Source organism: Triturus cristatus, chromosome 9 (genome assembly GCF_964204655.1).
Source record: "Triturus cristatus chromosome 9, aTriCri1.1, whole genome shotgun sequence".
NCBI lineage: Eukaryota > Metazoa > Chordata > Amphibia > Caudata > Salamandridae > Triturus > Triturus cristatus.
In genome coordinates, this window is record NC_140592.1 from 776,259,209 (window position 1) to 776,283,310 (window position 24,102).

Here is a 24,102-nt window from a genome sequence, read left to right on the forward strand (position 1 = left end):
GTCAATAATGATGATATATCAGGGACCACAGGAAATTGTGGTACAATGCACTTGTTTAGTTCACGCAAATCAATAACCAATCGGTATACTGGTGGGGCAGTAGGATCAGTTCGTTTAAGAATCGGAATTATCGGTGAATTACATACATTGGAGTCTGTTTCTACAACTACTCCCTGGGCAATTAGCTCATCAATGATTTTCAGCAAAGCCACTACAGCATCATGTGGTAACTTGTATTGTCGCATTCGTGGTAGTACCACTCCTGCTTTCAATGTGACTCGGTATGGTGTAATGTTCATGCAGCCCACATCCGTAGGGCCTTGTGCCCATAGATGTACTGGTAAAGTCTGTAGTCGGGGATCCATGTCCCTAGACACATAGTGACCTTTAAAATCACGTAGAAACAACCTTACTCCTTCCGGAGAACAACATATTATGGCTCCTAGTGCTTTCAGAGTTTTAATTCCTAACAGATTTTCTGGGCATGATTTAGTAAGCAATAAATCTGTAGTTCGTGTCAAAGGTCCTATCGTAAGTGGGAGAGGCTGTGATACTTCATTAACAATAGGTTTTCCTGAAAAACCAAGGGAAACATTTTGAGAGCCTGAGAGGGGTGCCCCTGGAACTTCACTACGTTTTATAGTTGTTTGACTTGCCCCTGTATCGAGTAAGAATTTTCTATCTTGACCTAACAATTCACTATGTACATACGGTCCTTCTTGATCTACAGGAATCTCGATGAGCGGTAAGTCAACTTCCCTCTCTAGGCTTGTTCATGCGTAACGCTGATACTCAGGATATTCATATTGTGCAGTCTGATACATTTGTCGTGTTGTGGTTTGTGTGGCAGTAGCAGGCAACGGTGGTGCAGCTGGCACAAACTGTATGGGCTGCTGTGAGGCTGGCATGGACTGTTGCTGAACTGGCATGGACTGTTGCTGAACTGGCATGGACTGTCCATGCTGCATAGCTCCTTGTTCATTCTGATCTTGTCTAACTAATCGTGGTCTCTCTTTTGCAATACCTGTAGCTATATTACGTTTCAGGACTGGACAATCGTGTACATAATGGCCTAGTTGTTTACAGTAATTGCAGGTTCCTTTTACAGGAGCTGCAGAATCACCAGAATGTGTCACACCCTTTTTGTGACCCTCTGCTGGTACTGTCTGAGAAACTAGCATTTTCATTTTTGTATCCTTCATGCGTCTATGCTCGTGTTCTTGTTCATCCCTAATTCTATTGTGATGATACTGTAACATTTGTAGCATTTGTGACGGAGTGTTACTTTGCCAGGTACTCTCGAATTTCAATATTCTATTCTTCACTGGAGGCAATGCATTTTCCACTAATTTTGTCACAAATAAATGTGGATATGAGTCACTACTTGCTTTTATACCACTGTTTATACCAAAACATTTTTCAAATCGAGCATAATAATCGCTTGTGTCTTCATCTTGCTTTTGTTTGCAGGCTGTGATTGCACCCCAATCTTCCTTTTTTGTAGTTAATAGACGTGGCAGTACCTGTACTAGTAAACCTGGTAACAGTTTAACTTTATCCCCGAGCCCTGAACCTGCAGTTCGGGCCCTTTCTTCCTCTGCTAATGCTGTCCAGTCTATCTTTTGGTCTCCCACTTCCCACTCTTTTTCTTTCAGTTTTTCATAGATGCCAGCAGGCAAAAGCACCTTTAATATCGTCATAATATCAGGAAAGGTGTACTCTCCCATTAGTAACATGTCTTTAATTTCTCGGTGGAAACCCGCTGGGTCTTTGTCATGACTAGGTACTACTTTCTTCATTTCTAATAATTCCATTTTTGATATGGGTGTGTAAACAAATACACGGTGAAACTCATTGTCTTCGCCTTTTATTGGGTGCACTTCTCGTAAAGGATTTTGTCTATCCATATAGTACGGCGTTCTTTCTCTGTGGGGCAGCGAGAGAGAATCCGGATTTACAAAAAGGACATACTGTTTACGTGACACTAATATCTCTTTAATTAGCTTGTTACTAGAACCTCTCCATCTGTTCGTGAGTAGTTCCGTTAATATATCAGGTAAAGGACCAGGGTCAGCATGTTGGCTCTTATATAATATAAGGAGTTGCTGAATCATATAGATTCCAGCTAAACGTTGTTCATCTGCACTGAAATTAAAAAACGTGTGTGCTACGGTCTCATCACCGTATATTTCAGGACTGTCAATCCAGTGAACAGCTGATCTGGCTAATTCTTGCTCATCCATGGAATCGAGGAGGTGGTAACCCCTTCGTTCTCGTAGTATTTTATCTGCGGCTTGAAACAAATGTTCAGGAGACTTCAGATTTATTACAGGCGTCGGATACGTTCTGCTATTATTTGGGCATACAGAGTGTATGGGATCAGAAAAACATCTAGCATTATCACAGGATCTTCCTCTGCCTACATAGGCTATGGTCTCTGACTGTCTTGCGGAATTCCCTGATTCGGACACTTCATCTTGCTCGAACTCGTCTGTTCCCAATCTTTCTTCATGAATACGCTCTATTTCTCTACGGATTTTTCGGCACATGGCTATTATACAATTTTGCTTATCGTGTCTCCCTTCTGATATATTCTGGCTCCATCTTGTAAGAATAAGCATTGCATTCGGGTCTACCCCCGGACGGTCTTGATTTCTGATCACACAGTTTATGAGGAAACGTAACAGTTCCCCCTGTATCTCTACTTTCTGGAATTCCATAGCTCTGTTAATACATCCTGGATCTCGTCCTGTTTGAACAAAATGGTATATGTTATCTAGATGCGTAGTCATTCCTGGTAACCTTGCTAAATACTCTGCGGCTCGCCTGATGCGTAATGATGCCAGGACCATTTCGTCCTCTTTACCAACCACCGGGTCATATCTACAATTTACAAGGAGTTCCTTAAGCGTACGTTCACTTACGAATTTAGGTGTACGTGAATGCGCTGATTCTTGAAAGACAAGTTTATTTATTCTGGGTGGTGTAAAGGTATTGCTAGCACCTCCCGTGGCCCCATCTGGGGCATCGGGTGTGAATGGGTTCGTTGAACGTGACACAGCAACTATGGGTGTCGATACCACTGTAGAATCGACTGCGGGGACAGATGTGCTTGCCGAAGCTTGTATCGGGACTTGCTGTTGCACGGGGTCGGATACCTGATCCTGACGTTGAACCCCTCCGCCAGACGGTCTATGTAGTGTGGCGTTAGCATACTCGGGAGCTGTGTCGTCTAGATATGAGGAAAGAAAAACATCTTCTGCGGTTCTGGGATGCCCTTTTTGATGTACCTTAATTGGAAATAACGGGGGTGGCAAGTCTTTTGGCATCCCTGGAACAGCCTTCGGTAGTCCTTCGGCTAGAAGGGGATACATACCATTCATAAAAGCATTTCTTTGTCTATTTACTTGTTCTGACTTCACTCGGATACCTTCCTCAATTAATAGATTTTCTTGAACTTTATTTGAACTTTCTTTACTCCTCTCTTCTTGTCTACGTGCTTTTTCTGTACGTCTATGAGATTCTTTACGCCATAACTCAACAGCGTCTTTCTGTGACTGTCTGACCTTTCTTTTCCATAACTCTTCCTCCACTTTCATGATGCACTCTGCATCCCAGGTTCCCGCTGCGGGCCACCTTTGACTTTCCGGCAATCCCTTGGTATAATCTACCCATAGATCAAGAAACAATATGGCATCTAAGCCATGCTTGTGGTACATAAAATGCCCTGGAGTGTCCCTAGGAGGAATAGGAACTGCTTCTTCAAGCACCCCTTTTCTGGTAGTAATCTGTCTTAACTTCGAGAAGAGCGGCATATTGACAACTGATCTGATACTTACTCTTGAATTCACTTAATACGAAAAACACAATAATGAACAGCGAACAAAGAACAATCATTCATACCACAGTATGCAAGACATTTGAACACTTTAAACATTGAACATTAAACATTTTAAAAATAACCGACAATGATGACAGTCTGCCTAACTAATCACCACGCTGAATTCTTGACAATAACTAAATACTTCGGAATACTTGATATACTGCTAAACAGTACATATACACTGCTAAACAGTGCAGACCGGATTTGTGTACCCAAATCCGTCTTGACCGGCACAACCTATGTGCGCGTCAACACGCCTCCTCGGCGATGGTACTCACCGAGTAGCTCCTTGAAACGGAAGGCCTCAGAGAATGGACAGGACTCGATAACTGCGGATAGCGGATCCTCTGGACATCGGGATTTCGAAAAACCTGGTGGGCTTCTGTATACCTCGGATCTTGCTCTCTCAGCTAGGCTCTGGTCGGGATACTTCGCACTTCTCACCGCCTCGTCTGGGTTGATCGCAGCCTCAGTCGCCCCCGCTTGACCGGAGGGAGCTTACAGGAAATCCTGCTGGTAAGCGTTTATGGTACGTCCAGCTGTGGCAGGAGACCGGGCCTGCAACGCACCGCCGGCGCGTGAGATGAGAAAGTGTCCCTGTTCGGGCGCCATTATGTGGTAAATATTCTTTTTACCGAAACTGAATTTCATACGGAATCTTTAAAAATAAAGTAAAATAGCTCAGAATAACAAGAGGCAGAATCCGTGGTATAAGAGGTTTCTAAATGGGCTTTATTCCATCCAAAATGGCCGACTCGAGTCGCGGCCTTCAGGTTCCGTCACCACGAGGGTTCAGGAAGTGAAGTACAATACTTTATTGACAAGAAGTAACTTTTATAGGTCATACATTTACAATGAAACAAGTGCAAAAAGGCGTAACAATTGATAAGATAAATTAACATAGTGATACGTAATTGAAACTAGGCGTAATAAGGAGCAAAAAGAAACATGATTGGCTCTCATTATCTTACATAGGTGGATCTATACGATAATACTTAACATGGATGCGTGCGCAGCAGCATGACGTGTGATTGACGTGCAACTAGGGGGTGAAGGGGACTTGACATTTAGCTCTACATGTGGAGACGAGAAGTCTAGGGGGTCATGTCAACCTAATCCCAAATCATATCTAACATCCTATGTTTAGAGAACTATGTTATCCACAAGGAAGGACTCTCGGACAGAATCTATTCTATACTAACTGTATGTGCGTGTACAAGCGTCTAAGTGTCTATATGAGAAGCGAGGGGCAGAAAACTTTCCATGGCAACAGGGCTATGAATCACTTGCAGGAGGACGGAAAGGCTGAGTCCTTTGCCTGTGAGCTAAAGGAAATGTTTACCTAAATCACTAGACAGGAATGCATCGGCTGAAGAGCAAAATAGATAATTCGAAGGTGAAATACAGCTTCTTGGCAGGCAGGCGAAAACTGGCCGAGGCAGGCACCGTTAGCTGCACAGGGAGTAGGACAAAGTTCATGGATACAGATGCGAGCTCAAGCCGAAACTGTCAGAGACAGAGAGCAGGGAAAGGCTTTGAGGAAAGAATCGGGCCTACTTGCCTGAACTGTAAAAATGGAGTACCTTAGCCATATAAAGTCGGTGGCTTTTCATACTTAGGAATTGAATATCCAGCCCATTGATGGCGGATCTGACAGAGAACATGTCGACGGTAGACACACATATGTTTGCGTCTTGGAAACTGGAACTGGAGGGAACACACATGTACTTGTGACATGCACATAGAATCGTTGGGGTCCAAGATAGGGGACATAACTGATCAGGAAAATCCACATTTCCACACCACTAATAATAATAATATTGATAATAATAATCAGAATAATAATAATAAATGTATGGAACAACTGAAATGCATGTTATTCTTTTTTATTGCTTGTAAAATGGCCACATTTATGAATATCTGTTACATTTTACATTTTGAATGCACGCATATGGCTGCACCATTTAGAGGGCCACATGTTTTCATTTGTTATTATTTGGGGGGTATATGATAGCAATAATAAAACAAAATAACCATGGCACAGCTTTCGAAGTTCAGACCTATAGACTTTGACAGGGCTTGTTTAGCTTTAGCGTTTACTTACCTTCAACAGAGCCCATTTGTTTTTATATCATTAAATCTAGAATTCTAAAATATGTAAGCGAATATTGGCAGAATGAGGTCCTTTCACCCCCGCTTGCTGATTTACCTCTATTTGCATGTGTGCATTCTGAATGTGCATTTTCTAATACTGAAAAAATCAGATCGCGGTCATGTGATACACAATGCTTGTGAACTGATGTGGCGCTGCTTTTATAAAGGCAGAGGGATAACAAAATATGTAGAGAATAATATTTTGTAAGGTAACGCTTTGTTTATGGATCAAGGCACTGCATTTTCAGTGCTTAGTTTGTAAAAAAAAAAAAAGTGTGAGGGCTCCAGTCAGGAGACCTCTGCAGCTTGCACCACCCATTGACACTGCCGTTGTTGCCAATGACAGAACCTACACAACTACTACTAACAAGAAAATTACAAGTGTGACAATTCAGCCTATTCCAGGCCCCCAGAGCTATAAAAATAGCTTGGGCGGCAGGTATCAATTGTTTTTAATGCATACTGAATTAATAAACAATTGATGTTCTGCTCAGCTCAAATTTATATAAACAGCGCCAACATGTGGCAGCTGTCATAAGGGCCAGTGTTGACAATTAACTGCAGGTGCCGACAAGTAAGTGCCGGAGCCAGCACCAGAAACCACCGGCTCAAATTAAGCACTAGTTTTCATTCCGCTAAAAGCATGCAGGATTTTTTGATAAACCCATCTTGTGATAGGGAGGGTGAACAACATTCATTGGTGCCTTCTACTCTGAAATTATAATGTTTGGAACTCAGTAAGGTGAAATTTCACCTTATCCAAGCCGTTGGAGCAGATATACTAACCCTGAGACAAGACCATAAAGAGCTGAAGGTGAGCCCACTAGGGACATTATTCCACAGTGAGGTGATGAAGCATGACACCTAAAATGGGTGAAAACCCATCCTCCTTTTAAAGAAAAGTAGTCTTACAGTTAATTAAGACATCAAACACAATGCAGAGTTAGCATCAAACAATTTTACTAGCCTTCGCCCAGGACCACATTACCTCATGTTGTTCACTGCAAAGTGCACTAGCCTAGAAACGCCATACCATGCCCACTGGAATTAGGGTACTTTGGGGGACCAAATTATGCTACAGTGTTAACTACATTATGCTGCAAGAAAAGGCACATTATTTGCCATTATGCTGCAATGTCTGAGGTAGTGTTATTTTGTTATGTTGTCATTTTAGCACATAATAAAATAGTATTGGCAAAGGTTTTATCTCATTAGTAACAGTTTGACATCTGAATACAGCAATCAGCAAATGAAAGTTGACCAATTAATGTTTGGAAAGGGTCTGCCACAGCAAGCACCACACGTGCTGCTTTTTTGAGCTTGAAATAATATTTTGTTGAAAACCACAAAATATGCCGGATTCCATGGCAAGTGAAGTAAATCTATAATTATACAGGAAATGCGGTGGCTACAAAATCACATAAGTCCAGTGGCCATCGCCATCCTAGCATGCAGTCAGATTCATATAGAGAATTTAGTCAGAAAATAATCACGAAATTAGAACTGAAATGCAGGCAAGGAATAGCATAGAAACAACTTAACTGACCTTGAATGAGTAGGGCAATCGGACCTCTTCCTCACGGTCCTAACACAAATGCTCCAACACAATGGGCCCCCCCAATATGGAGGCAAATATGGCCAACATTAGGCAATTACTTGTTAAGTCCAAGGCACCAGCAGTAATAAGGAGCAGGGTGAGGCTGGAGGGTCAGTTGCATAAAAGGTAGATCAAAAAGGGCTCCGAGCTACTGGGGCCTCAAGAACAGCAAGCACTGGCAAAGTCAATAGACGTCGGCTTTCCATGACTGGGCTTGCCTTTGCAGATACATGTTTACACCAGCCTGCAAACACATGTATCAAGGCGCATGCATGTTTTGAATGTTGTGATGGGTTTCTTATTAAAGGAGAACCATTCCAAAATGGCTGCCATTCATCATAATGCATGTGCGCGCATCACAAAGTATGTGTGTGCATGCGTTGGGATGTATGTAATGATTTGTGCACATGCCCTAGGTGCATGTATGTGTCGTGGCGCTTGGGTGCATATGCATCACAGACCTGCTGCTATTTTGTGTGTTTTCTTAATTTTCTGGTGAACGCATATCTTGGAGTGGAAAATAATAAAAAATTAAAAACTGTGCAAAAAAACATTTTTTTAAGAAAGGAGTGGGCAAGAAGCAATTATCAGCATTCAGGCCCTCCAAAATGATGATAATATAATTGTTTTTAATTGACATGAAAGAGAAGGGTGGGGCAGCAACAGTAGATTGGTGAGGAGTGGTGGAAAGTAAGGGCCACCGAGTGGCAAGAGGAAGGGGATAAAAAGGAGGAGCGGGAGGGGGTGGAATGTAAGGGTGGGGAAAGCACACGGGTTAAAAACAAGAATAGACATGCACTCCCATAGAATGCTAAAAGTAAAATAAATGCCCCAAATTAAGCAGTGGAAGGATCCAAGTCATCCAGTCAGAACAATGTGAGGCAGAAATGCTCCTGGGCGCGACAAACACAAGTACTGTAAGAAAAGCCATTACATCAGTAACAGGGAAGCAACATCATCCAATCATGAGCAAAGGGCTGACCCAAAGCCCACTTCCTGTCTATTGGAAACAATATTTCTGCCCAACAGTTGAGACCAAAAAGGTTCCTCAAGTCACACTGATCATTAAATTACGCAGACCCCAAACCTTGCATAACTAGCTTAAGACTTCCAATGCATATTAGTGAAGGTTGGAAATTGCATGGCGTACCAACCACACACAAGAAATATTGTGACTAGCTGGTACTCATTAGTAGCAGCTCCTGGAGGGAGTGCTGCGGGCGGTGGGGCGGCGGAGGGGCAGGGTGAGGGGTAGTAAACTCCTGCATACGGCCGAACGGAGTTAAGTACATAAATAAATACAAATAAAACAAATTACATTGCGCACGCTGCAATGCCAAATGGCGATGTAGCGTGTGCAATGTAATTTGTTTTATTTATTTATTTATGTCCTTACCTCTGTTCGGCCGTATGCCGGGGTTTACTACCCCCACCCTGCCCCTCCCCCACCCCGCCTCACCGCACCGCAGCACTCCCTCCAGGAGCCACTACTGGTACTCATGCATTATTCCTCACCCAGACCAGCCTAGGTGCCTCCGTCTTGCCCTCACTATTGGAGCACGGTGTGCACATAGCTCTCGTTACCTAATTTAAATATTAATTATACATCCTTCTAAATTGGTATTCGTTTTGCCCATCACTTTTCTCTGGCTCAAATAAATGATTTGCTTGACAGCCACTTTTGTGTAACTTGTAGAAGCTGCTTTGTAAAACCTTTCACTCATTCACACTGCTCCAGGAACCAGTGTGCTTCAGGACTCCCTTCTCTTTAACCCTCTGACCGTTCTGCCGACCCAGCTAACAAGGGGGGTTCTACCAGAGGCGAATTTGATTATATTTTTTGTTCAGTGGCCAAATAATCACTGGTAGCAGGATTGAGATGCCCCACTAATTTCACATACTCTGTGTACCAAATAATAAATAAGCAGTTAATAATAGCTTAAATATGAATGTCATTGAAATATTTAATAATGATCTCCTCAGTGGACCCGTCAAAATTAAAATGGTTTGTGTTATCAAGCATTTTGCAAACTAACAGATTTTGAAAGTGAATTGCAAATAATTTGTAATCTAAAGATTTGTTTTAGTATGTATCATTTTAAGACTAAATGGTTTTTGTTAACGAGCGATCTTTTCTTCTCAGAATTCGAAAAACAATTCTTTAGTTTTGTCGCAAATCATTTTTCGTTTTTAATAAAAAAAATTGTGTTACTTTTACAAATTGTTTATACGTTTTTACCTTGAAATTAGTGTTCGTCCTTTTCCAACCAAGAGTTTATTTCGTACACATTCATGACCCCAGTCCTGACCCCTATGAAACTGGAGTATGGTTGGACAAGTAGTCAAAATGAGAGGTTCAGTAATCTTCTGCTAAAAAAAAGTCACTGAACCAGGCCTCTCGCTCCACCAAGACTCCAGCCCCCTGGTGTGATATTCCATCAAGTTTGCCCCTAGCAGGTGGCGGAGAATGGCTCTCTCCTTTAGGCGATATGAGGAGAATTTTCCTCAACTCTGTGAAAACTGTCTGCAACCTCAGATTAATATTTCACTCCGAATTGTCTCTTTCACCTCATTTATGTCAGTTCTCTCCTCCTGCTTTCAAAATGCGAACACACCACAACACGCCATCCAATAAACATAGTCTAGAATGACATTACAGAACAAAAGACTAACACAGCATTATACCATAATTTCCGTACAAATAAAACAAGATACAACAGCATACCTTCCCATTCCATAGCATTACCACACATACAATGACATAATGATGCGGCATAATATAGCAGTCTCAGGCCAGGGCTAGAGCTCTGGCAGTCTGGACCCTACAATTTTGTGATTGGAGAGTTCAAGGGCCTGCTTTTAACAGTCTGATAAGGGCCAATGTCTGGAACCCTTGATCCCTCTCTACCCTGCAAGCCCAAGCTCTTTAAGGAAATTATCTACCTGCACTTCGTTAGCTGCCCCTCCTTTCAGCTCTCTCTGAAACTCTGGGCTCTGCACCCCAATCCGTGTATTGGTCCAGTGAAGCAGGGATTCCTGCAGGGCAGGGTATGACGTAGTGAAAGAGAGCTGCAGGCGTCACCTGTCTCTGCAGTCTTCCCAGCCAGAGTCCTGATAACATATCTGGACCACACCCGGGAAAAGGCTGTCATCTACTTAGAAATAGGTGCAATATGTCACACATCCACTTGTCACTATTAGCAGAGCTATCCCTTTCTCAGGGAGCTTATTCCTCACTCAGTCCAGGGAGCAGATCTAGCTCTCATCTCTCACACATGTCACGCTTGCCCCTAACATGCCACAGTTATCACAGCTGTCCGTCACAAGCCACGGGTAGCAGAACTATCCCTCAATGTTAGCAGACCGATTCCGCACTCAGCCAGTTTATAGCTCATGCAGGACTTGAGACCTAGCTTCTTCTCACATGTCAGAGACAGCAGGGACGTTGTGGCTCCTCCACTAAGGCGGAGGAGCGTCGCCCCACTGCTTTGCAGCAGTGAAATAAAGGAAAAATAGGATGATAATAACTTGATGGAATTATCATTTTATGTTGTTATGCTGTGGCAGTTTTGCAGGGCGGGCCAGGGCTGCTCCGATGATAGGGAGCAGGGGGAGCGGTGACCACACTCTGCAAGTGCGCATGAATGTTTGGCCTGCCGTTTCGGGCGGACCAAACATTCATGCGCACTTTGCATGTTCTCCACCCAGGTTGTATTGCAGCCTGGGTAGAGAACATGACCAGACTCCCACTGCCTGTCTGAGCACCAAACCATGGTGCTCTGACCAATCACAACGCTGTATTGTAGCGTTGTGATTGGCTTAGGGGAGACTGGGTGTGCTTCCTGTTCCGGACGGAAGAGGGACGACAGAGGAGAGACGCGGCCAGGAAGCAGCGAGGAGGTATGTTTTTGTTTTCTTCTTTTTTTCACCCCCCGACACGTCACCTCCGATCCATGCAAGGCACCACTGCAGCAGACCTATCCCTCATTGGCTGCAGGCAGAAGAGCTATGCCTTGCTCACCTGAGTGATCCCTGGATAAATGTGTACTTGTCTGTCTGATTCTGTATCTGTGTACCTGCCTATCTCCAAGTTCACACCCATCCATCCATTGCTCTGTCTCAGGGAGCCCCAAATGTAGAACCTCAAATGATAAGGACTCTTATAGGATAGGGAACATAGGTCCTTGAGGAAAAAGAGTTTCATATACAACAGAGAATATTCGTTGGGGACAGAGAAAAAGAGTGCACAGAGACACAGTACAGGAGTACAGGAGACGAATTACAACTGAGTGACATTGGTCTGAGAAACATCACACACAATACATTGCACCCACGAAATACAGAAACAGTGCAAGGTAGGGAGCAGACCCTTTCCAAGTAGAAGGAATCAAGGAGACATGAATCCAGAGTGGCATATTTCCATTAGAACCTACATCAGGAATAATACACTGTGGATGAAAAACTGGAGATTCACAAACTGCACTAGAAAGACTGTGCCACACAAGAACTTAGGACATGGCGAGATGAATTGGTCCTACATGATAACTCTGCCAAAGGTGACACTAGTTAGTGAAGGTCTTCATGATGTGAGCCTCCACTGCCAGCCACCATCCAAAGAAAATCCATTAAACACTCAACATTCACACAGATTATGCTAGAAGGTTATAAGATCCACAGCCCTACAGAACGCTGCTGTGAGTATAATTCAAACACTCCACGACACTCACCCACTCCAAAGTGGTTTGGGAATGAAATCCCCAAGTGGAAAACTTCCATTGGATGAATCAGAATAACAGGCGAGTAACAATTGGCCAAATAGATTGCAAATGATGTACTATAAAATACACAATAACATAACAAGAATTAAAGGTCTTTCTATCCTGAATGCCATACTTACGCTGTTACTAACAGCTTTTGGTTTAGAAAATTAAAATGGCCTGTAATTCTGACTTCATATGTATCTTTTTTTAGGTCTTGTGTTAGCCAATACGTTTCGATTTTACTAAAATTAAATGTATAATATATTATATAGGAGCGTTCAGCCAGTTGTCTTCGACCATTGGTCTATTATTGCATCATTCATATTTTTCTTCTATCCCCTACAGCATGCACATAGGCCAAAGGGTCACCCCACTTCAACCCTTGGCTAATTTCATTGTGAGTGACGGAATTCTGCCTTTTCACAAAGAACACATACAAACACAAAGAAGTTCCTTTCAAAGTAATGGCAATGTGTGGCTTTTGCGACCCAAAATATTTTTTAGCTGCTTCCCCAACAATAACATTTCGCAAAAACCATGACAAAACAAAACAAGCATAGAGAAAGCCTAAAGACTAGTAGGAAAAACCAGATCTGTTAGTTTTGTCAATGCTTGTTGGTTTGGTACAAATGCAGCTGGTGCAGAATACCACTGTGCGACAATTTACTGGTACCTGAAAATTCAATAATCTTGCTGCTAGGGCAAGCTCTGGCTGGCTCTAGTCTCTAACCAGCATTGAATCAGGCTCAAGATATTTTTTCATAGCAATCCCCTTCAATTTGAGGTTTTTACAAAAATATTAACGAGTAAAGGGGTCCCTCATTCCAGACTTTGGGAGGTTCCACATAACGTACTAGCTGTCCCACCCACGACCCTTGAGATAATGTAAGAGAGGCAGAACTCCAACAGAATGGGTTGCAAACCTTTCTAATGCCTTGTTCGAGTATCCATTTTAGAAATCACTTTGCATTAAGAAATCAGCAAACACAGGGCGGATTCTGAGACATGAAAGTCTGGATTTTACTGGGTGCAGGAATATATTCAGTAAAAAATGTATTTCTGTGCGCTTTTCTCCAATGCTTAATGCAGATGCATGGAAAATTGCCCGGAATTGAAGAACTGCTTACTGTAGTTGACCAAGTAATTCCGGGTCGTGCTGTTATTGTCCAATCCGGGCCCAGAAACTCGTGATGGCCAGTAATTGGGGTGGTGACATCAGCTGTGATCGGTAATTCTGAGCCCAATAGCTCCATCTCTAGCTACCAGCCATATAGAAATATGGCCCTGGCACGTTGGATTCTGCAACTTCTAACTACCTAGTTCCAGCTCACAGTGGCAAGATGTATCTCTGAGTTAATGTGTTTGGTAACTTTACCATACAGATCGTTTGTTGATCTAGGTAAGTCTTTCATTGCACTTGTTTGAAAGAAGACTTTTGCAAAGATTGGTTGCCAGTTTCGACAAACGGTGGGGATACTTAGAAAATGTACCCAAAATAACCTATTTTCAATTTTTCGCGTGGAAAAAAACATAACAATAAAGTTCAGATATTATACAGACGAGATTCGCACTGAATACCATGTAATTGTTGGGATTCTTAAACTGATGAACCATTGTGGGAATATGTGCTCAAACCAAGGTACAGAAGTGACTCAAACTAATGAGGAAGTAGGATGTGAGATGTCTGAAATTGATGCTTCCTTGGATGTACTCGCACATCTCCTCCTGAAGTAATTGGAGGTAGAGCATAATGCCTCTAATGAGGTGTTTGTGTACTCTCTAGTGGTTGAAAGGAATTAGTTAGGCCATGCAGGCCCCAGAGGAGAGAATTGTTCCCAGTGAAAACTCTTGGGCTTCTTCAATGATTTTGTCACTGGCATAATTACAACAAAGTCAATACTCTATAAAATAATAATTATGTGGTTGGGCTGAATAGGGATGGTCAATTTGGGGTAAAATGGAAAAAAAACATACAATGGAGGGGTACAGAAAGGCATTGCCATGCAGGGGAAGACATTTGGAGGAATATGTCAACAGTTTGTTTGTAGCAGCTTTTGTACAAAATACATCTTGTTTGAGCTTGAGAACGAACTAAAACGTCATTGACTTTTAACTGGATTAAAAAAAACGCAGTAAACACGTTAAACAACCGAAAAACAAAATCTTACAGAAACGACGATTTACATTTGGACCAAAAAGCGCACAATAACTTATTTGTAACTTTAAAATCTGCTATCGTGGTTTTTTCGCCCATGAAATGTATAATTAAATTTGTTATGCCAATAATAGTGAGATAAAGTGATCCTTCGCATGGAGGTTCGCCGGAATCGCTTTTGCTACACCTTCGAGGTGTTCTTGCTACCCCTGGACTCTGCATCATGAAGACAGCAACAGGAAAAGAAACTCAGGCCCCCTCTATGTTTCTTCTTAGTTTCCTCTCCTTGACTTGCCCTGTGGTGATTGGTGAAGGGTTGAAAAGTGGCCAAATCATGTGTGATATCATTGACACCCCCCCCCAGCATTTTGTTGAATGTTACATTTCTGCGCCCTCCTTCAGTGTGATATACCAGTATTGTGGGTGTGGGGACCCCCCAAAATATTGACACCCCGAAATTCTACCTCTTTAGAATACCCACAGTTTCAATGATTGAGGGGCGGTGTTAAACCTCTATTTCATAAGGCAACGTGTCCCCTAGCTAAGGCAGCTGCCAACACATTTAAAATATCAGAAATACAGTCAAATAAATGAAAGTGCCCACTCAATAACTGAGTTCTAGCTCAGCAGTATAGGTGTAGGGTTCTATTACAAAATTCAAAAGTAAGAAGGTACACAGTCGAGGCTCTCAGTAAACAGGGCAATACAGAGGAATGCAATGTCAAAAATGTGTGAAAGTCCCAAATGGGCAGAAAATCAGGAGAGAAACGGACAACATCCCTAGTAGGGCAGAACAGTCTCACAGCTCAGCCCCCAAAATGAGGGGTTTTATACATTATTTCGCACATGAAATTAACAGACCTGCAGAATCACTGTGTTGTGAGAGCAAATGTTTAATTTCATTAGCACATCACAACACAGGAATATTATCTCAAAACCAACATACTATCCCACTAGATGAATAGGCATTCTACTCCCTCTATGCTCATGCCATCCGGAGATGGTAGAACAAATTAGAGACATCAACAGTGTGTTATATGAATGAATGGAGTACAGTGATCTAGCAGAAAGACCTTGCAGAAATCGTTCTAGTTTTGTGACTGGTCTGGGGAAAATTATTTGAAGATAGCATGAACAATGACAACGGAATTAAACAAATAACATTGTGCGGCAGAAACCACAGGCAGTGAGACATGCAGGGGGAGGAATAGAGTGACAGGGTGACATCCATTTTGTAAATCATGGTGGCTAGGCACAAATTGAGGCCTAATTGAAAAGAGTCAGAAAAACACACTTCTCTACATCATAGGAAATTAATTTCAAAGACAACAGTACTGTATTGTTGCGTACATGTGTAATTTAGAATGAACATATATACTGCACGTTGTTACTAATCCACAAAAATTAAAACACACAAAAATCCTTAACAGCATTGATGATGCATTTTTGGTTGATTTCATTTTTGTTTTCATATGCAAATTGCCTTTTGCCTCAGTCCATTCCTAGATACCTTCCATGCTTAAAGTGGGCAATCTGACAATAGCCTGCTGGGGGGTTCAAGGAGGGTGCCTAGACTTATACTACCCTAGATTCGGCCCTGTATATAGAGGAAATGTGTGATTTCCAGCCTCATCCCTCAGCATACACTGGTCCCGCAACCCAGAGGTAAATTTGCATGTGAATACATATACATCTACTAACATGTAGATCTACTCCTACACCTAGGTGTAACTATCCATTTTTTTGCTATTCACCATTTCTGAGTGGAGATTTACACTTAAGTGTAAACATACATGTCTCCAAAACCTCTGATGGAGAGGAGCCTGCTATGGCTGAAGTAACTATACTATAGTATATTTTTTTTCACAACAAATTTTATTTGGTTTTTGTAAGTACACATGGACGAATTTGCCAGAATTGAGAGTTCGGATAACAAAGGCAAAATAACAAATTTTGTAAGCAAGCAACTTGCACAGACTGTCCCAATCCGCCCCAACCCAACCTCCTTTCGTGAACCATAATTTCCACAAGGTCATGAGTTTTATTCCGACGTACCATTGCCCCTATCGCCTGAACCATAATTCTGAATTTCGGCATCAATACAAGATTCAGTAGGGCGGATTGGTTCTAGTGCAATACCTCTATACTCTGCCCATCTTTGCCTGATCATTGAAGTGTTTTTGAAGGCAGCCTCTAGCCTGTTACAAAGCAATTTCCAACCCCATACAATGGTCCATACCCCGCTTCCATACCACCAACGGAGGCGCAGCCTCCACCTTCCACGTCCTGGCGATATCATGTTTGGCGAAGATGAAGCCCAAAAACAGAAGAAATCATTCATATCTATTGCCCCCTATCCCATCTGTGCTACGAAGAAGGATTAATTTGGGGTCTCTTGGGACAATGCATGAGAGGACCTCGCCCAGGCAGGAGATCACATTCCACCAGAACCTGTCCAGCGCAGTACAGCTCTACACCAAAGAAAAGAAGGTACCCTCTGCCATTCCACATCAGAGGCACACAGGGGAGCCGACAAGGCCCATGCGCCATAGACAGTGCCTTATATAGTAGGCCCTATGTATGTAGTTAAATTGTATCAGACGGAAGTGGGCTGTAATTGTCGCCTCACTGGGCCCCCCCAGTGCCTCAGTCCAGTCCTCACTATCCAATTCTCCCAGGTCCGCCTCCCGTGCCTCCCAAAGGGCCGGTAATGTGTGGGTGTGGTTAGTGACCAGTCTTTGATATATTTTGGTTATTTTATGGAACTCTAGAACTCCCATGAGGAGTTCACTCTTGAGAGGGTTAAACTCTGGGAGAGTTGTGTAAGGTGTTGTATATATGGAGTCAGAGCAATGCGTAATTGGCAGTAGCGGGGAATTGATTACGGTGGAGTTAATATCCCAATTGCATTTCTTGAAATGATTTCCGTGTTGTGCCCTGCATCACGTCACCAAAGGAAGAGATCCCTATAATGTCCCATGTCCAGAAGCCTTTGAGCTGGGTCACCTGGTGAAGCCCTGCCATTATGGAGTCTCTTCTTTCAGTTTTCCCCACCACCCCATTCCTTTTGAAGAACGCTTCTCAAGACCCAATACCACCTGCTTCACAGGGGGTAGGGACCCCGAGCCCCCTCCTTTATATAGATAATCCAGCATGGGGGTGTTGTTCATTACTCACTTCTCTAGTGAGAAGGCCGGATCACATGGCAGACATGATCGAGCAGGCTCTGCACCCCATGCCCGCGGTAACTGATTGATAGGGCACAGGTGAGGTGGCATGTAGCTGGCAGACAAACGCGCGGACAGGAAACTCAGGTCCGTACCCCAGATAAGCACAGCAACACCACAATGCTCCAGGAAAATTGGCTGCAATAAAGCATACGTGGCCAGAGGGGTGCGCACATTCCCCAAACACAATAAAGTTAGATGCCACATGGAGTTAGGAACACACAGCCAATCAGGAGACAGCACACACAGTACAAGACCCTAATGCCGGACATACTACCCACTGGCCCACATTGTGTCCACACAAGGTCCACCCACCTGCATTTGTTATCAAAGATCCCTTATTTATGACTCCACAGACAAGGCCCACATTGCTTTACCAAACGAGAATGTATTTCACAAATTGCTTGTACTTTGAGACAGTCCTCAGACCCATTCTGTGAGTTATACTCCTGGCTGAAGTGCTTAATTAACCAACTGTTCCTGTTTTGTCAACCACCAGTCTTTGTTTTTTCAAGGTAAATTCATATTCACTCAACAGTACGAAGCAATTTAATAGTTGCAAATGTTCCAATTCTGCATTTGTGTTTATTAAAATGCATTTTGCTGTGGGGTAAACCTATTTTAGAAGTTGGAAAAAGTTTTCTGACTCCTAAAATGCGAACCTAAATGGATACTAATATGGTATCTTAAACTATACTGAATCAGTGTCAAACATATCAATGTTTTGCAACTGAATTCCAGTCACAAAGCATTGAAATTGTACTGACTCCCAAGTCCTTTTAGGACCCTGTTCCCTTTGCGAATTTATAAAAACAGTTTGATGGGGAGTAGGCAGTGGCCCACAAGACCACTGCCAGTACTCACACAAACAAAAGTAAAGTTTTTATTTTTAAACACAGTCCTGTTTCCTTTCAGAAAAATGGGCTGAATTTAAAATAAAAAGATATGTTTTTTGGAAGGACAATCACAGGCAAGGTGACACTAACAATCACCATCCCTCTAATGGCCTCCAATGAAATCTATATCATAATGATCATTCTTTGTGGTATCTTGGCCCTAATAACAGATGACTTTTGCTACCAAACTCAAAGGTACTCATTTTATCAACATTGGGAGGATGAAAGATTGAGTGGAGCTGCCATGATTCAGAGCGGTTACCATGAGGTCAAGCACAGATCCCTGCAGTGGATTAGTCTGCAGAGTCACCACGCCAGACCTAAGCTTAAGGGGGACTGTTATGTGAATTCCAAACTGAAACATTCAGACATTCGCTAGAAAACAATTTCTAAGAAGCTGTGAGCTCTAAAAACACAGGAAGATTGTTATGTCTAACACACATTTAGCTACAATTAACTGTGCATTATTTGTCAGCATTCCACCCTGTAGCATTGGAGGTACACATTGTAACCCTGAATGCCCTTTCATCAATGTTTAGTTAATTAAATGCCTTCCCTGTATTAAGACTTGTCTCCATCTGAAATGTAAGTTCTGAATTAATAACCAAACAATTCTACCTTCATATTTGGCACATCAAGGGTATTTCTTTTATTTCGTACTAGCAATGGCCCAATTCTGATTGGCCTGTTCTATTGATCTATGCAGCTTGCCAGTATCAGGTCATCTTTAAAGTTCCTCTGTCTATTTCAGCCCCTATTATTTCCTGTTAAACCTCTATCTGAATGACAGTGAGCATTCTCCAGTGTCTGCATTACCATAATTTCTGGAGGTCCGAATCTTTGGGGAAACTTGCTTCCCTAAAAGGTTCTTTTTCTCGGTCTGTTAACATGTACACTTATATGATGTAAACTCATTTTGTATTGTACCACCTTGTGAACCTGAAAAAAAGTTATAATTTTTAGGTCTGGCATTAGCGAAGCTCCTTTGATTACACTGAAATGATATGTATAATAAACTTACTTCCAAAAGCAAAAACTTACTTATACGTGATTTCAGTCAGAACTCTTCTTTATATTGGTCTGTTATGATGTCATTCACATTTTTTTCTACCCACTGCAGTGTACTGCATGGAACAATTATTATTTTGTTTTTTGCTTGATGAGGGTCTGACAGCTTCCCAAATAATATATTTTGCAAACACCATGACAAAAGGAATATATACCTTTACATTGCATGCGTTTACATCGCATGCGATTACAATGCGGTCGTTACAAGAACCGCGTTGTTACATCGCAGTACATTACAACGCAAGTTGTTACATTGACTTGCTGTAGATGCCGCACTGGACTTTGGAATAGTATAATTTACTATTCCAACTCCAGTGTGTGCAATAGTAGGGAATGTGTCGGAATAGTAATTTATACTATTCCTTAGATTAGAGCACCATCTAGAGCAAGTCGTTGTAACAACTTGTAATGTACAGTGATGTAACAACGTGGTTGTTGTAATGACTGCATTGTAAAGGTAACGCGATGGAATGACTGCGTTGTTAAGGTTGTTTCCCTGACAAAACTAACAAACATTGACCAAGCCAAAATATTGGCACCCGACTCCAGATCTTTTGGTTTTGCCATTGCTTGTTTATTTATTTTTTCAGGTTTTTCTATAATCCACAAAAGAAGTGAATATAGCACACTAACAGTTCAATACTTCTACTTGCAGTGGCTTTAGAAAGACACGTGTAGATTAACAAGTAGATACAATAAAAAGCAGGACAAAAATATTACACATTCAATTTAATATTTAGTGGTTCTTGTATGCAGCAATATGACGGGCTTCCAAGTCATTGATGTTGCAAGGGGTCACTCTAGTGCACTAGTCTTAGGCAGTGTGAATTCAATAATATTGCTTAAGATCTCATCACATACAGTATTATTGTGAAAACGTTCATTAAACATGGCTAAAAAACTATAATAATGGGACAGGTTGCTTCCTACTATGGGGCTGAATACGATGTCGGGCGGAATCACTTCTGCCCGACACCGCATCGGTCATGGGACCGACTGACACCCAGTCAGCGGTCCCCACCAGCCCATTAGGATGCGAACACAGTTCGTCGCATTCCTATATTTGACAATGGGAGAATGCATTCCGTCTGTAAACCGCCGGAATGCATGCTCCCATTGTAAAATGGAAGGTGCAGTTCATGCCTGCCACGGTGGTGCCTGCCACCAGGTGCAGGGATCAACAGGGCGGCATCACAGGTCCCCCTCTGCCTCCAACTGGAGGCCGTGCACCAAATGGGGTCCTGCTGGGGGCCCCCAAAGACGCTTTCCGGCATGGTTTTCATGTTGGACAGACCGGCATGGAAACCATGTCGGAAACAGTAATCGTAATCTAAATAAATAAATAAAAAAATTTCATTGCGCACGCTGCAACGCCAAATGGCGATGAAGTGTACGCAATGTAATTTGTTTTATTTATTTATGTACTTACCTCAGTTCGGCCGTATGCCGTAGTTTACTACCCCCCGCCTCACCGCCCTGCAGCACTCCCTCCAGGAGCCGCTACTGAAATCTCTGCTATCACTGTATCTCTATCAGCCCCTCCCTATATGGCAGTGATAGCAGTATTCCTGATATGTATTCTGGAGCCAATACTGATTGACAAGCAAGTTTTCAATCCTTCTTTCTGCCTGAGGTCCACTTAGGTGTTGATGCATATTTAAGAAAAATATCAGCACTAGTCTCCCTGGCAAAGGTAGGAGCATCTCGAGAAATCTTACCTTTCTTAGGAAGAAGATCCAGCAGAGACGTGTCAATTTTTATCACCAGGCAATGTGGGTGTGGATGCGGAATGACATTAAAGTGAATTTTTGAGCTTTAATTAAATGCAGTAAACTCCATACATGCCCCTCAATATCCCATGGCAGGACCAGATCTAATGGGAATAAAAGACACAGATGCATTATAGATGTATTTGGCGTATCAAAAATTGGCTTCACATTTTACTATAAAAGGATGTCCTTATTGGGAATTGTATTGTGTTCAAACTTGGATTGGCTCAATACGGACAGCTCAAATTTCTAGGCAGAAGAACAATGCTCCATCCCTCAAAGCATGATAATGGAGCTCCTCAACTAGAAAGAACAAATGTTACTCTAGCAAAGGATGTGAACCTCAAACGCCTTTGTATAGAGATGGGCCTCTTTGTAACTTACCACATGAACACTAGTTAGTAAAAATGACTGTATGTTCCATAGTCACGATGGACAAAACGCATTGTAAATTTGCCTTAGAATACCAACAACCAGTAGTAACTTCAGGCCTAGGAGAATAACCCTTCACGGAAGGCCTGTGTGGATTGACTTAAAGGTGGGTGAACACTGCAGATCATATTTATGGTTTACCTTTTATCTACCTTAACTACCTTGTGCCTCTTTGCAACTTAGGGGCAGGAAAATGTAGTGCTCCGTTTAGACAAACTGGTCCTTTTTATGCTGGAGGTGAAGGAAGGGAGCAAGAACTCTGACCCTCAGTCTGAGGCCTGCTCTCTACCCAGCAGCTCCGCTGTGCACTGCTCCGCAGCAGATCCTCTCTTCTCCCTCGAGCAGGGTTCGAGTCTGCTCCGCGCTGTGCCTCGTGCCCAGCCTGTTGGTATTCCTTGCATTATCCCTAATTCTGTTATTGCGGTTTTTATTTTTGCCTGTTGCATTGCCCCTACTTTTTGTCATTTTGGTTTCTGCATTGTGCCCATTGTTGTTGTCACTTCGTTCTTCTTCTGTACAGTGTGTCCATCCCCTTTTGTTTTATTTGTTCTCTATTTTGTTTACCTTTCCCGCCGTCCCCGCCACCGCCTCTGCCCACATAACCCCTCCCCCTGACCGTCCCCGCCTCACAGCTGCACGTCCCTCCCCCCCATCCCTACTTAATGGCGGCCGCTGCGCGGTCACGGCGCTGGTGCGCTGAAGGTGCACCAAAGGCAAGCCGGTCTGCGCCCGTCCACAGCCCGACCGCGGCCAGTACGAGAAACCCTGGATCTACGAACCTCCACCACTACAACTCCACGCACTCACCCCAAGAAGAAACAATGATTTCCAAAGATCTGCACCGAACACCACCTATGGAAAGTTCTCCTGCCGACACTGCCGACAATCCTTCACCATCGACAGTGCCCCCACGACCGCCGAAGCCTCGCCAGACGCCCACACTCCTGAAGCACTGACATGCATCCTCCTCAATGACACGCCATAGAGATCTGGGACCTACTCGACACACTCTCGCCAGACGTCGCTTTTTCACAGAAACCTGGACCAACGCCACCTCCACCCCCAACATCGCAACCGCCATCCCCGACAGATACAAGATCTAGAGAAAGAACTGCCCCCACCGCCCAGGAGGAGGACTCACCATTGCACATAAGAGTTCCCTCCGACTCTCCACCTCCAGCACGAGCGACCCCCTCTCCAACACAGAACACTTCCACTTCCTGATACAGGCCAGCGCCAGGACCACACTGCATGGCACCCTCACCTACAGACCCCCCGGACCTCGCACCCTTTCCGCAACCACCATTACCGACACCGTCGCACCCCACGCCATTACCTTTACAGACTACATCCTCATCAGAGACCTGAACTTCCACCTCGACAACCGCAACGACCCTGACTCCACCGCCCTCCTCGACAACCTCGGACTGAAGCAGCTCGTGACCACCCCCAGCCACAGTGCCGGACACACCCTCGACCCCATCTTGGCAGGAGGGACAAACATCCACTTCAGCCACACCACGCATCCCCTCTGGACCGACCACCACTGTGTATACTTCACCTTTAACACCACCACTGCACCCAAACCAGCCCCACGCTCACCACGAAGGAACTGGAGCAAGATCACAGAGGAACGCCTTAACACCACCCTCCTCCATGACCCCCCTCCGCAACAACCAATGTCAACTCCGCAGCCAAAGAAATTTACTGCTGGATCTCCAGCTGCGCAGACAAGCTCACACCCCTCCACCACCCCGGCAAACAATCCCCCCTGAAGGCCGCCTGGTTCACCATCAACCTCCAAGAAGCCAGGCGTTCCTGCAGATGCCTTGAGAAAATCTGGCAGAACAGGAAAACCACTGAAGACCAGAACAACTACAGGAATGCCCTGAATGAATACCACCAGCACATAAGAGCCACCAAGCAAACCTTCATCAAGAACAAGCTCCACACCAATGCAACCAACGCTAAAGAGTTCTTCAACGTCATACAGCAGCTCACCAAACCCCTCAGCGAAGCCACGGACGTCACACCATCCCTGGACCTCTGTAACAAACTCAGCTCCTACTTCCACCTGAAAATCAATGCCCTCTATGACAACTTCAGGGACAGACTCCGGACACCACCCATCTCCCCACCACCGACAACCAGCTGACCATCA